Raw genomic sequence first — 12,994 nt, 5'->3', positions numbered from 1 at the left:
GCCACCGGAGCAGCGTCCGGCGCCTCGCGGGCCGCGCTGGGAGCGGCGCGGGGCGGTCACAGGGCCTCGCCAGCGCCTCGCCAGGGCCGTGCCGGGGCCGTGTCGGGCCCGCCCGGCCCCGGGCCCGGGCCCGCCCGCGCGCGCGGAGGCGGCCCCGCGCAGCGCAGCGCACGCTGAAGCGCGGCGCCATGCGCCCTGCCGGAGTGGCGGCCCGCGCGGCCAATGGGCGGCCGCCGCCTCGCGGGGGGCGGGGCGCGTGGGCGGCGGCCGGGCCAATGTGGGCGCGCGGCGCCGCCAGCAGCCTGCGTTGCGCCGGGGTGTGGGGACGCTGCCGCGCGTGGCGCCGGGGTAGGCGTGGGGCGGCTGCCTGGCGGGGGGGCGGGCGCGGACGGACGGACGCGGGACGGGACGCGGCCGCCTCTGGACGGACACACGCCCCCCGCCGCGTCCCCGCGGCCGCGCTGCCGGGCGCGGCGCGCAGACGCACGCAACCCGGCGCGGCGGCGGGCAGGAGCCGGGCGGCGGGGCTGCTATAAATCTGCGGAGCGGTCCGCCTCCCTGCGAGGCACGGCGCGGCACCGCACGGCGTCGTTCCCCCCCTCCCCCCACCCCCCGCGCACTCAGCGATGCTGCAGTTGGCTCGGGTGGCGAGCCGCTAGGAAGTGACCAGCAGGGAGGAAGGGAGGGAGAGAGAGAGAGCGTCTTTAAAATCGCCCTTCCATCCTTCTTTTCTTTGTTCCTTCATTTCTCTATCCCCTCGTTTTGTTCCATTGGGTTGCGAAAGGAGGGTCGTCCTGTCACTCTCCCACTTTTGAGTTCTCCCATTTTCATTTTTTAATTTTCTAATTATTTTAATTTTTGATTTTTCCCCCTTAGTGTTGGAGTGTTGGGGGTGGGGGAGGGAAAGGATTTTTTTTGGTCTTGTTTTGGTTTTTATTTGCTTCCTTTTATAACTGTCAGCAATTTAGCTCTTGTCTGTTGACTTGAGAGAACTATCCATCTGCCTCTTACTCCTGATCGGGAGAACTTCACCGTTACTTTTTTTTTTTTTTTTTTTTTTTTTTTAATCCGAGGACTGGAAGGTAAGTTATGGCTTGATTCTTTCTGTTATTGTACGTGTCCGATAGCGTCCACGCGACCCACTCCAGAGGTGCATGCCTTGTAGAATTATGCTGATCACCTGCCGTATTGACACGGTTCGTGCCGACGGCGCTGAGTGAGGCTGTTCGTGGCTATGGCAGCATGCCCGCGGAGCTGAGTTGCTGAAAGTGTTTGCAGCGTGGGGAGGGCAGCCGCTGAAACTGGGGTACCGCACCGCGCCCACGCAGGATGGCATGCGCATCCCTACCTGGGCTGGCCCAGCCGCAAAGTTCCCGGCGTGACCGCGCCCGTCCAGCTCCGGATACGTCTCCTTGCGGGGAGTATCCGAGGGGACAGACCCGCACCGCGCTGGTCGAGGGAGACGGTATCACTTTGAGGAGATAAACTCGCATTTTCAGATTAGCCGGGATAAGGCTCTCCGCGCCTAACTGCATTAGCGCACGGCGGGTTTTTTTTGCTTCGTGCGGGGCTGAGAGGCGACTGCGTGCCACGGCGCACAAAGACGCGGTCGGCAGCATTGTCAGCGGGAGCGGAGGGCGGGCGGCGGGCTGAGGAGAGCCGCTGGGCTTTCCCGGAGAGAAGTCTATTGCTGTCGGGTGGGGCGGGCCCGTGTCTGTTCGTGGGAATGAATAACCCGCCGCGGGAGGGGACGCGTCCCTTTGTTCCGGGCGTCGGGGCACTGCGCGGCGGTGCATGGGCAGCGTGGGCGGGGCGGCCCCGATCTCTGTCCGTGGTCCTAGCGGGGCGGCGGGGACGCGGACAGCGGTCGCCGGTGTGCACGAGGAAAGTTTGCGTCCGGCAGCCGCGGCCGGAATCCCAGCGAGGCTCCGGGCAAAGGGACGGACGGGGCGTCCCGTCATCAGGCGCGTCTCCCGTCCTCTCGCCCTTCGTCCCTGCGGCGGTGGGAGGGTCTGGGAAGGAGGAGAAGGCGGCGGTGGTAAACGCTGGCGCTGCAGCTTGTGCTACCGGCAAAGACCGGCCGCGAGCACTGCCATTGTTGTTTAATTTATGCTGCTGCCAGCACGCTACACCGTACCCATCTATTTAACGTATGAAAATAACTAATGTGATATCTATATGAGCGAGGCAAATGGATACTTACACCTCAATTCGTTTTCAGGAACCGGCGGTGAGGCGGTGTATTTTGACTACTTTTTGGAGCGTTGGGAGGGCGGGGGACATGCACTCCCGCGGGGACGGGACCTCCCCTCGCCAGCACTGACGCTGGAGCGCTACCCGCGCGGAACGAGCCGCCCGCAGGAGCGCAGCCGCGGTGCTCGGCAGCCGAATCTTGGGGGCCGAGGAGGGGTCCCCTCGCAGCCGGGCGATGCACGAAACGGGACGGCGCTGTCAGAGAGGCTAATGCCCGTCGCAGGTCACGGAGCGCTCGCTGCCGCTGCGCCCCTTCGGGCGGGCGGCTTGGGGGCTCGTTCGCCCCACCGACCCGTTTCCAGAGAGGGAGGCAGCGTGGAGCCTCTGGTACTCGACACTTTTTAGGGAAAGACGGGGAGCCTTAGAGAGATGGGCAAGCACTGTGGGTATCTTGCCTCTGACCCTGCTGGGGACGGGGAAAGCAAGCTCCCGCCCCATCCTGATCAGCAGACTCCGCTGCTCTCCTAGCCGCCCCAAGGCGCCCGGCAGCACTAGCGAAGTAGGGCCCGCCCGGCCTTGGCTCCGCCAAGTAGCCGCATTGCCCGGGGGCGCGGCCCCGTGGGCGCGGGCTTCTTGAGTGGCCGCCGGCAGCGTCAGTCAGGCGGTGGCCGCGGGGGCGGGCTGTGGGGGCCTTTATCTGCCCGTCAGCGAGCTAGTTTTCTCTGTTGGCGGCCGGGCGAGTGCGGGACGGTGGGGTGGCGGGAGCACCAGAGCCATCAGGTGAGGCGGGGTGCTGCGCCGCTCCCTCGGGTAGCAGACACCTTTTCTCCACTCTGCTTCCAGCCTGGTACCGCAGCAGCTCCTGCAAGACAGCGAGCAGACGGACTGCCGGTCCCGGGCTGTTGAAAGAAGGGCGGGTCGAGGGGCTGGGAAGGGAGACGGGGCTTACGGGGAGCCATGCGGTCTTGGCAGAGGCGCGCCGGGACGCTGGATTCGCCCCGGAGGAGTGGAGGAGAGCTGGAGCCGGAGCGGGGCTGTAGCCTGCGCGGGGAGCACGGCGGGAAGGCGGGGTGGCCTGGGCTGCGGGCCGCCGGCGCATGGCCGGGGTACCCCCCAGCAAAGGGTAAAGGTAAATCAAGGCGTGTGCGGAGACCTTCACCGGCCCCTGCTACTGTAAGTGACTGGTGGCTTTCCGCCAGTACCGGCTTGTTGCGGGCTGGGTTCCAAACTCCTAGATACTGGTGGTGTTAGGTTAAGAGGGGCTTCTTGACAGTTGTGGACAGCAGGGTTGTTTTTTTTTTTCTGCGAATGGTTACTTCATCCCCTTTCCCCTCTCCCGTACTAGATGAGTTTAATCGCTTTTTGCTTTAACCTTCGGGCTTTTCTGCTTTTCTGACTATTTCCTTTCTTTTCGCCCCCTCCCTTTTTTTTTTTTTTTTTTTTTTTTTTTTTTTTTTTTGTTAAGTGTCGTTATAATTAGGTGCTTAAACACTTGTCCCCCGGACATAACATTGTTCAGTAAACCCTTTGTTTAATCAGCAGCATCCCTGAATGACTTTCATCCTACCTTTCTCTAGCGTGGCCCAACCACTCGAGCGTCGCTCTCATTCTCCCCACAAGCTGCACCCGCCTTTCCGCCTTGTTCGCGTCTGACTTTGCTCTAACTGGAGCGCTTATGTCCGTTATGTTCACCGTAGTGCATCTGCCGCCTCCTGAGCGCGCCCTGCGGCGCGGCGGAGCCGTGGGGCGGCAGAGGGCCGCGGGTGGAGGGCGCGGGGCTGTGCCTGGCCGCGGAGGGGCCGCAGGGCTGCCCGCCTCACCTGCGGGGCGTGGGCAACCGAGCCGCGCCCGCGAGCGGGGCCAGTGGGGGCTGTGTGGCCGGCGGCAGCAATCCCTGCGATGGAAAAGGCGCGGCGGAGCAGCCGGTGCTGCCTGGTGCCGGCCTTCCACGGCCCGGGCTCGGCGGTGCCGAGAGCTCCGCCCTGCGAGCGGGCCCTGCTGGGCTGCGGAGTTCCCGCGCTGCAGAGGAGAGCCGGCCCTGGGGATGGGGTGAAGGTGCCCGGCGCAATTGCTCTGTTTTATTTTGGCGTTCACGTCGCGCTGAGGAGTCAAGGGTCGCACCGGCGCGGCGCGTCCGAGCTTGGTCAGGCGGAGGGGTCGTCACCCCGTGATCTCTGCTTTTTGCACGGAGCATTACCAGGTTCGGTGTATTGCCTGCCTTTTCAGGTTGCCCTGGGAAAAAAAAAATCTCATTTTTGCCTTGAGTGCGTGGAGATTTTGCTTCAACTGCTTAACACTGATGGTGTGAACTCTTGGGGTAGTCAGGCAGCTCGGTCCCCTTTTAAGCTCGTTACCCGCTCGGTAGCATCCGTTTAAATTCACGTGTTACTTGTTAGAACTGGAAAGCTTGATAGTTACTGAAAAAAAAATTCAGAAACCATGCAAAACACACAAGAAAATTTGTGCTTATAAAGTAGTCTTTGGTGATAGTTTATTCAGTTGAAGTCTCTGAGACTAAAAGGCGTTGCCATATTTTTTAAGTTTTGAATACAGCCTTGGTTGATAAAGTTTAGTAGTACTTAGGACGTCAGTCATGTGTTCTTACAAGTGATACTGGATGAAGTTGTAGCACCTAATGAATTGAGTATTTCAGGATGTGTGTATTTTCTTGAAAAGTAATGGATTCTTGATATTTTGCGCTGAAAAACTCCTTGCATTTGACTTTGTTCTTATTTTGATGGAAAATTTTATATTAAACTGGGGGGGCCTAGGAGGTGTTCCACTATGTGGGGTACATTTGGTTGAGGAAGCACAGTGGTGTTAGTTTTAGCTTTTGTTTTCCTTTTTCAGTTCCATGAATTGTGAATCTTGAAGTTACATCCAGGTTTTTTCATCTCTTTTCCCTGACCTTTCAGAAACGCTATATTACGGGTGATAGCAGTGATTAGGTGTTCTAGCAGTGGACTTTGAACCTCATTTCTATCAATTATGCATAAATATTTTTTTGCAAATATAAAATTGGCAATTCTATATGCATGGTGTACAATGGAATATTACTTAATTAGAGAGAAATGTAGATATTTGAAGTTTTTACTGTTATATATTATTGAGGATTTATAACTATAGACACATACTAATGACCTTGAAACTCTAAGGAATTTTATCAGATGTATTCAAATCTGACGAAGATTTGAATCTTTAATTCTCCTTTCAAATGTCTTCTGGTTGTCCTCACATTGCTATTTCTGCTTCAGAATAGGTGTCTTTATTTTATGTGGTTTTATTCTTGTGGAGTGGTTGATCTTTTCCATGTGCAGTAGAGATTTTTAATTTATTTAGTCTTTGCAGTGGGTATGTCTTAAATATGCTTACATTTACATAAATGTCTTGCTTTTATTAGGTAATCATGCTAGTGTATTATTCCTGCAAGTAAATTTATTGCAACTTTATCATATTAATGTGACATTGATTTTTATTCTTTTTCCTGCATTCCTTTTAATTGCTCTTTTTTAAATGGGAGGGAAAGATTTACCTACTGCATTTCCAGGAATTGTGAACTGGCATAGTTAAGACTGAGCTAGGTGATCTAGGTAAAAAAAAAAATAAAGACAATACAAAAAACCTTACAGAGTATGTTCCAAGTTTCTAGATGACAATATTCAACCTACAGTGAAGGCTCAAGCTGAATTCTATGAAAGTCCTTATAATTCCAAGATAGAATTTTTGAGTGACAGAGCTAAGCATGTTTTAGTTGGGGACTAGGTAGGAAATAGATGTCCTGTTCTAAAAGCCCAAGGTATAGTTCAGCTTTCTTGGCCTTGGTAAAATAAGTCAATGCTCCTGCAGATATAGAGTTAGCAGTTAAAAATAGTACAAGGATGCAAGCACAAGCTCCTGTCTTGTAACAGCAATGCAGAAATGCTGCTTTTATCGGTAAAACTCTTTGTCTTACAACGTAATGGCTTTTGATTATATTTGTGGCCAGTGATGTTCTTCATAGCAATGAGCTGGTTGTGAGCTAATGGATAAGCTCAATTTGTGATGAATATACATTTCAATATTGCTTTAATGCCATCTTCACTTTTGCTGAAATGGTTCTCTAATAGATGTTGGTGTCTTCAGAGGACAGTCAGTGTTACCAGCTGTTGCTAACATTTGAGAAGTGTGAGAATGTTGCTTTAGCGCACAGATTTCTTTTTCTGACAGCCCCCAAATCAATTGAAAAATCATGACACTGTCCAGCAGTATTAGCTGATGGTGTTTTTGTGTTTTGGCATCTGTAGTTCCATTTCTGAAGGAAGCTGCTACATGTTTTTTTGATCTTGGCTGTGTAAAATCTACCTAATTTGACGCACTCAGAAGGATTAGTTGTGGAGAAGCTGGCGTAAGACAATTTGTAAGTTTTAGCTACTACAGCTGGTGGGCCAGAGCAAGATGTTTTGTTGCCTAATCCATATTGAAATTCTGAGAGTCATACTGCCAGTCTCTGGTGGCTGAGAAACGCACGTAGGCTTTTTGAATGTTTCCCACTGAAGCTCAGACAATTCTGAGCAAGCTGCTTTTGCTCAGTAAGAATTGTTTTTGGTTTGTAGGGTCTCCTTGCATCTAATGCTTGCAGAACAGCTAAATGCAGTGCTAAATCTAACAAAATCTGTGATAAGAGACCTAATTGCTAGTTGGTCTTCAGTGTATTTGGAAGAAGAGCATGTGTTTCACACAGACTTTCTGACCTACAGCTCTGCAATAAGTACATATTGGAAAGATGATCTCAGTGAAACACTTGGCTTTAGTAGTCAGTGTTTTATATGGACTGCAGGTTTTCAGCTTTAAAATTAGGCAAAAGAGAAAACAGCTCATGGCAGAAATCTGAAGTATGCTTTCTCAGAAATTTACTTAAAAATTCTAATGCCATGTTAAATTTTTGAAGTAGCTCACAGTCTAAATTTGACTTGGCTGGCAAAATATGTGGAGTTTTAAGAGCAGTAATTACATAATGTGGAAAATTGCATTGGGAAAATTTTACGTACATATGTTTGAAAATTGTGAATTTTGGGAACAAATTTTGAAGTTTTCCAGATGGAGATTAAAGTAGTGTCGCACTGTTTTCTGTTCTGTCTGAGCCTTGTGGTACTCCTGTACTTAAGCAACAGGGGTTTTAATTTGTTTTGGTAGTCATAGTAAGTCCCAATGTGATGAAGGTTTGAAAAAAGCTGTGGCTTCTTGATGAAAGTGGGGATGAGAGTTAGGTGTTTAAATGTGTGAGCGTGCCAGCCAAGGTTCAGAATAAGAATAATTTTAGGCAATCTTGAAATTCACATAAAACATTGGTGATACCAATTGTTCATTCCCTCACACAGTTGTGATACTGCTGATGACTCAAATAGTCCAGCTGCTGATCAGAAACTGCAGAGATTCTTAGTGTAGAGGAAGCTGTAAGATGTTGCAAGAATTAATATCTTGATTTGCTGCAGTTAGCAAAGGAACAGGTATATCCACGTAAAGCCACTGTGGCTGCCCAAATGATGCAGAAGCTAGGAAATACTGAGGTAATAAAACACGGATTGTGTTAAGGATGTAAGACTCTACTTCTTCAGGTGAGTTGTGTTAAGGATGTAAGACTCTACTTCTTCAGGTGAGTGTGGAATAGAGATAGAAGGAAAGCATTATACGATGGAAGGTAACTGAATTGCTGTAACATACTGTAAATCGTGCCTATGCAGTCTTATGAGTACTTACTACCTAAGTACTGGCAAAAGAGGGAACACTAACATTCAAATACATTGTGATACAGTACACAGAGGTAGGAAGGAGTGCTCAGGGTATCCTGTTATATTCACTGTGATGTGTTGAGCGGCCTTTCTGTAGGTCTGCTGGCTGCATTTGCTTTCATGCTTTAGATGAGTTTATTTAGCTAAGTCCTTACTCTGATTTAGCTGAATAAGCTTTATGTGTTTTTATGGAATGAAACTGCCATCGAGTGATTGCTGGAGTACTGATGTTCTTCTGTGCCTTAAATCTTGATGTCAGAAAAGAAGTTAGTAGGATTTGTTTTACAGAATGGATGAACAGAGTTTCTCTTGAAAATTCAAGTAAGTATTTAGAGGCAAATGCCTTAGTCACTTTTTCTTATAAGGGTTGAGAGAAGGAGATTCAGACATGGAATGGGAAAGGTAATGTAAATAGAACTTCTCTACCAGATGTGTCCCTGCTGATGGTGTTTTGCAATACTGTTATTGCGTATTTTTTCAGAAGTAGAATTGCATACCAGAAGTGGTGGTTTAAGCCATCTTTTCTGTGTTGCTTTTTTTAATTGCCTGTTGCTTATTATTTATATTGATGAAAATTTATGCAATATTACTTGGAAGGAGGTAGAGGAGTCAGGACAGAAGATGGTTTACTCTCCCATTTCCATCTAGCTGCATTGGCATGATGAGGTAGAGATTTGAGTGGGTTTTGCAGTTATTCAGGCTGTACCTGGCTGTCATGGGGAATAAACATTTGAAATGGACTTCTTGTGCTGGCTTTGTCTCTAAGTCCTAAATGAGTAGTAGATACAGTCCAAATATTCACGTTCATGGTACCTGAGTTTCTTTAGGGATAAATCTGCTTCTGAGAGTCTTGTGCTCAGACTTGTCTCTCAATATATTGGGATTTGAACAGTCTGCCATGATATCCAAGAGGCTGTTTCTGTGTAATGTTATGGAAAGCTTGCTGTTAAAATACCTTAATGTAAATAAAATTGTCTAATGATGTATGTTATGGTAGTACCTGATGTTAGTAATATAACTCTAATAAAACACCTTAAAGAAATGGTTCCCTGAGTTAGACTTGGTGTGGTAGATATCAAAATTTATTAATTAAATATATAGACAGCAGAAAAAGGGCAAGGGTTTGTCTACCCACTCTTCAAACTTGGCCTTATAAGCTTGCTGCTTCTAGTTTTGTGTTTGTGGCATGTGATTTTTAGTTTCAGTACCAAAGTGGAGAACTTCTCCAAATCTTACTTGAGATTAACTTATTTTCTGAATGCATTGTGGAAGTTATGGTCTTATCACTTACATGCTGCAGGAACAGCTGTGCCTGGACTTGAGCCACATCTTTGGAGAAAGATGTGCTGAATGGTGAGATAGTTTTTGATAGTTCATGGAACAAGTGGGGTGAAAATGTACTTGTTTACCTACAGAAGCAGTTAAGGTTCCTTGTACCACTGTTCCAGGTGATCTTGTGGGAAGTGTGTGCAAAGTGGTGAGGAATAGGAGGAGAAGGTGGTCCCTTACATCTCTGGTCTAGTGAAGAGTGTTTCTCTTTAATAGAGAAAGGAAGATGGATGCAGAAGAGTCAGTATTGTGGCCATCTGTCTTGGCAGAGGAGAAAACTATTAATGGAGTATTTCGATTTCTGAAGTTCCTTTGAGCATATGCATATGTAGACATTGCACTGAAATGGGCAATATATTGCAGCAATGGTAGCATATGAACTTTGTTTCCATTTTATTTTTGTAATGAAGTCTTTGTTTCAGTGCCATCCATTTTGTTTGTCCTCTTGAAATGCTGGAAAATTAATGCCATGGCCTCTGTTTTTATTATCCATTAGCATTAAGTTTCATATGCATCAACCCAGCCCAGTTTGAAAGTGGAGCAAGATCTTGGGATTTATTTAAATTTTCTGTATCTGCTGTTCATCTCCAGTCTTGATCCCGCAAGCATAACTAGAGGTGAGCACTTACTGGTTGCATATCACAGTTGATTTAAAAAAGGCTTTTAAATATTTTAAATTCAAATCCTAAGATCCTAGTACCTGCTATAATTGCAATTAAGGATATTATTTTTACCTCTAGTAACACATGTAAAAATCTCATCAGACATCCTGGTGTGGTCCATTTCCACCCAAATAAGCATGAGAAGCTGCTTTCTGTTTCCAAAAGAGGGAAAACTAAAGTCCTAACTCTAAAACACCATATGCTGCTTGCAACAGGCTATGCTTGTACTGCATGCATGAAGTAGAGAAGAAATTAATGTATTAATGAGTTTGACTTTTTAATTTTTATGTGCTTGTACCTTGAGCTACAAGCCCAAATTGAGGTCCTGACCTAAAACTGCTATTGCTAATCTGGCCAGAGCACCCATTCTGAAGGGAACTGGAAAACTGCTGACAAAGTGAACTGCATAAAGTGAAGAAGACTGTAGAAGCTGCTTTTGCATTCAGATAGCTAAACTGTGAAACTTGGCATAGCAATAGCACTTGCCTTGGATTGTATCCATGGTTGAGCTGTTGGTAGGCAAGATGAGAATTACAGCCTCATTAACCAGCTGAGTAGCTGAATTTTTTCTGTAACAGTTGAGCAAACTGAAAGAAAATTAAATGGAGTCATGCTTGTCTTTTGCTAAAGGCTATTTTTATAAGAAAAGTGGTTCTTGTAGTGAAATTCCTCTGAACCAGTGCAGCTGAACAATATAAAACTAGCCATCGTGCTGAAATTATGGGGCTGTAGGTTTTCTTTTTTTGTGTTGAAAGTTTCATGTGTTTGAGATGGTGACTGTTTCTATGTTGAATGGTATAACAGAGATGACACATTCAAAGCTTTGAGCAACCTAATCTAGTGGAAGATACCGCTGCTGATAGCACAGGTGTTGGAACTAGATGATTTGAAGATTGCTTCCAACCTAGACCATTCTGTGAATCAACAGCAATTTTCTGTGCAAGTTTGGTAGTGTTAGAGGTGTAGAACTAGCTGTTACAAAAGGAGTAGATACTGCAGACTTTTGCTGTGGCAAAAATAAACCTGTTTTTCTTTTGTGGTTACAGTTTTTCTTGATCTTTACAAATGCTGTATGTTGTGAAAACAGGTGGAGTAAGGATTACTTGTTTTGAGCATTTTTAGGTATTCTGAAATGGGGAATGTCAATGTTCCTGAAGAAGCGCTAAGTTAAATTGCTTGTCTTTGGAGTTGATTTCATAGAATGATTGCATGCATCAGGTTTTCTGCTTGAAGGAATGGATGAGAACAGAAAATGAGTTGATAGTTTTTACAGAAGTTTTTTGGTTTGGGTTTTTTTTTTTAACTATAGTGTGCAATATCAGATTTAGCTTAGGTTTCTGCATATCAATCTTGAGTAATCTTTATGTGTTCTGAAAGAGTGTCCAAGATCAGAGACCTAATTTTTGTGTCTGCTGGTACTACTTGCTCAATTACTAAAATACTGAAAATTAATGACCATCTAATTGTAGCTATCATCCTGTTTTATAAATGGTGTTGACTTGCCCTTTTAAAATTTATGTATCTTTTCGTAACTTGCTTGAAGATGGCTGTGTTGTTTTTGTCTGCATACATCTCAAAAACTCTGCTTTTCAGGGTATTAGGAAGAGCTGTAGACCTGTGGTATTCGTTCAGTCCAAATTAGGATAACTGTGAGTAAACTGCTATCAAACACAGTACATGCAAGCGGGATTTCGCATTCACAAAAGGATGTGAAATGGTACACTCAGGAACGGCATGATACTGAGTGGGCAGCTTCATGTGTATGGACTGAAGAGTTAGTTAATTCTTCTTAAGGAAATATGGAAAGCGTACAGCACAATTAATAAATGGTAATAGGAACCTCAGTTTCAAGAAACATGAAAAGTGTTGTGGATGTAGCAAAGAGATGAAAGTACCTTTTGTATCTGAATGCAATATGAATAGTTTAAGTGATGCCGAAATTTTGCTTGTTGCCCAAATTTATGAATTTATAAAGCTAATCAACCTTCTGATCTCTCTGTTTAAGGTATGCTTGACTCCATGTAACTTTAAATGTTTGAAAACTCAGCAGACCTGGCAGCGATGCCAGCAAGGCTAGGGGCAGAAAGCCCTGAGCCCTGGTGGGCAGTGGACTGAGTCGGGCCATAGAGACAGGGTGTGAGGGAGAGCTTTTCTTTCCACAAGACCTGCTGGACAGTGTGTGTGGTGGTGTTTGCCTTCTTGGAGAGTTTTCAGCCCATAGATATAAAGGCCTGAGCAATCTCACCACATGGCTGATCTTGCTGTGGGTGGGGGTTGAGACTGGAGATGATCTGAAGTTCCTACTGACTCAAATGACTTATCTGTCTACCACTTTTGCCAATAAAACAAAATGTATTTACTGGAAAGAGAACGGAGATATGGCAGAGTTTGGGTCTTACAAAAAAAAAAGAGTAATAAGCTCAGCTGTGGTTGAGCCAGAAACATCAGCAGTGTGAGAAACTACTGGCTGTTCTTATGAGTGCATTTCTAGGTGAAATTCAGTCATTTGCACAGTTTTAACAGTTGTAACGCAGCTTTGACACTCTTCCAGTTCTTCAGTCTTTAGGTATTTGGGATAGTAATTGGACAAATAATATTACTGTATGTTGCCCTTATGAGTCTACTTTACACTTAGAGCATATCACCAGTCAGCCACTTTTTCAACAAACTTTCTCATCAATGGTTGTAGACCTAAATGTTTACTAATTCTTAGGAGTTGTATGATGCTGTTCTTTGAGAGAAAATAATTTTGTTGTCTTTTCCTCTATGCAAGTTGGCTTATCAAAAGAATAAACAATGATCTGTCGAAACTTGTTTTCCTAATGGGGATCAGCCTAGAGGCACACACATTTAGATTTTAAAGTAATCTCAAGAGTTCTCTGGGAGCTAAAAGTATGTACCTTTGCATGAACCACTTGAGAGCAGCAGGTGTCAGAAGGCTTTTCTGAAAATCCTTAAGGGCAGTTCTGGGCCAAATGACAATCCTTTGACAGCTGGAATGTTTAGTATGATGATGTAAGTGATGGCCTCTCTGTATGAGAG

General features: G+C 46.6%; 1 protein-coding gene across 7 annotated transcripts in view; it reads left to right on the top strand.

Moving 5' to 3' along the window:
- Positions 1-295: 295 nt before the first annotated feature.
- ELAVL2 (ELAV like RNA binding protein 2) overlaps positions 296-12,994 on the top strand; it is an 89,343-nt gene continuing 76,644 nt past the window's right edge. The window contains exon 1 of one of the 7 annotated variants that reach the window (XM_054281350.1): positions 296-348. The gene's annotated coding sequence lies outside the window, so the exon portion shown is untranslated. Of the gene's footprint in view, positions 349-1,064; positions 1,083-4,375; positions 4,394-7,993; positions 9,908-12,994 lie in introns of those variants that run through there. The other 6 variants (XM_054281304.1, XM_054281364.1, XM_054281313.1 and 3 more) reach the window with 6 other exon arrangements.

This window comes from Melozone crissalis, unplaced genomic scaffold (genome assembly GCF_028551555.1).
Source record: "Melozone crissalis strain CALT ecotype California unplaced genomic scaffold, PUWL_Pcris_2 ptg000005l_1, whole genome shotgun sequence".
Classification (NCBI taxonomy): domain Eukaryota; kingdom Metazoa; phylum Chordata; class Aves; order Passeriformes; family Passerellidae; genus Melozone; species Melozone crissalis.
This window is presented reverse-complemented; position numbering and strand designations above follow the sequence as displayed.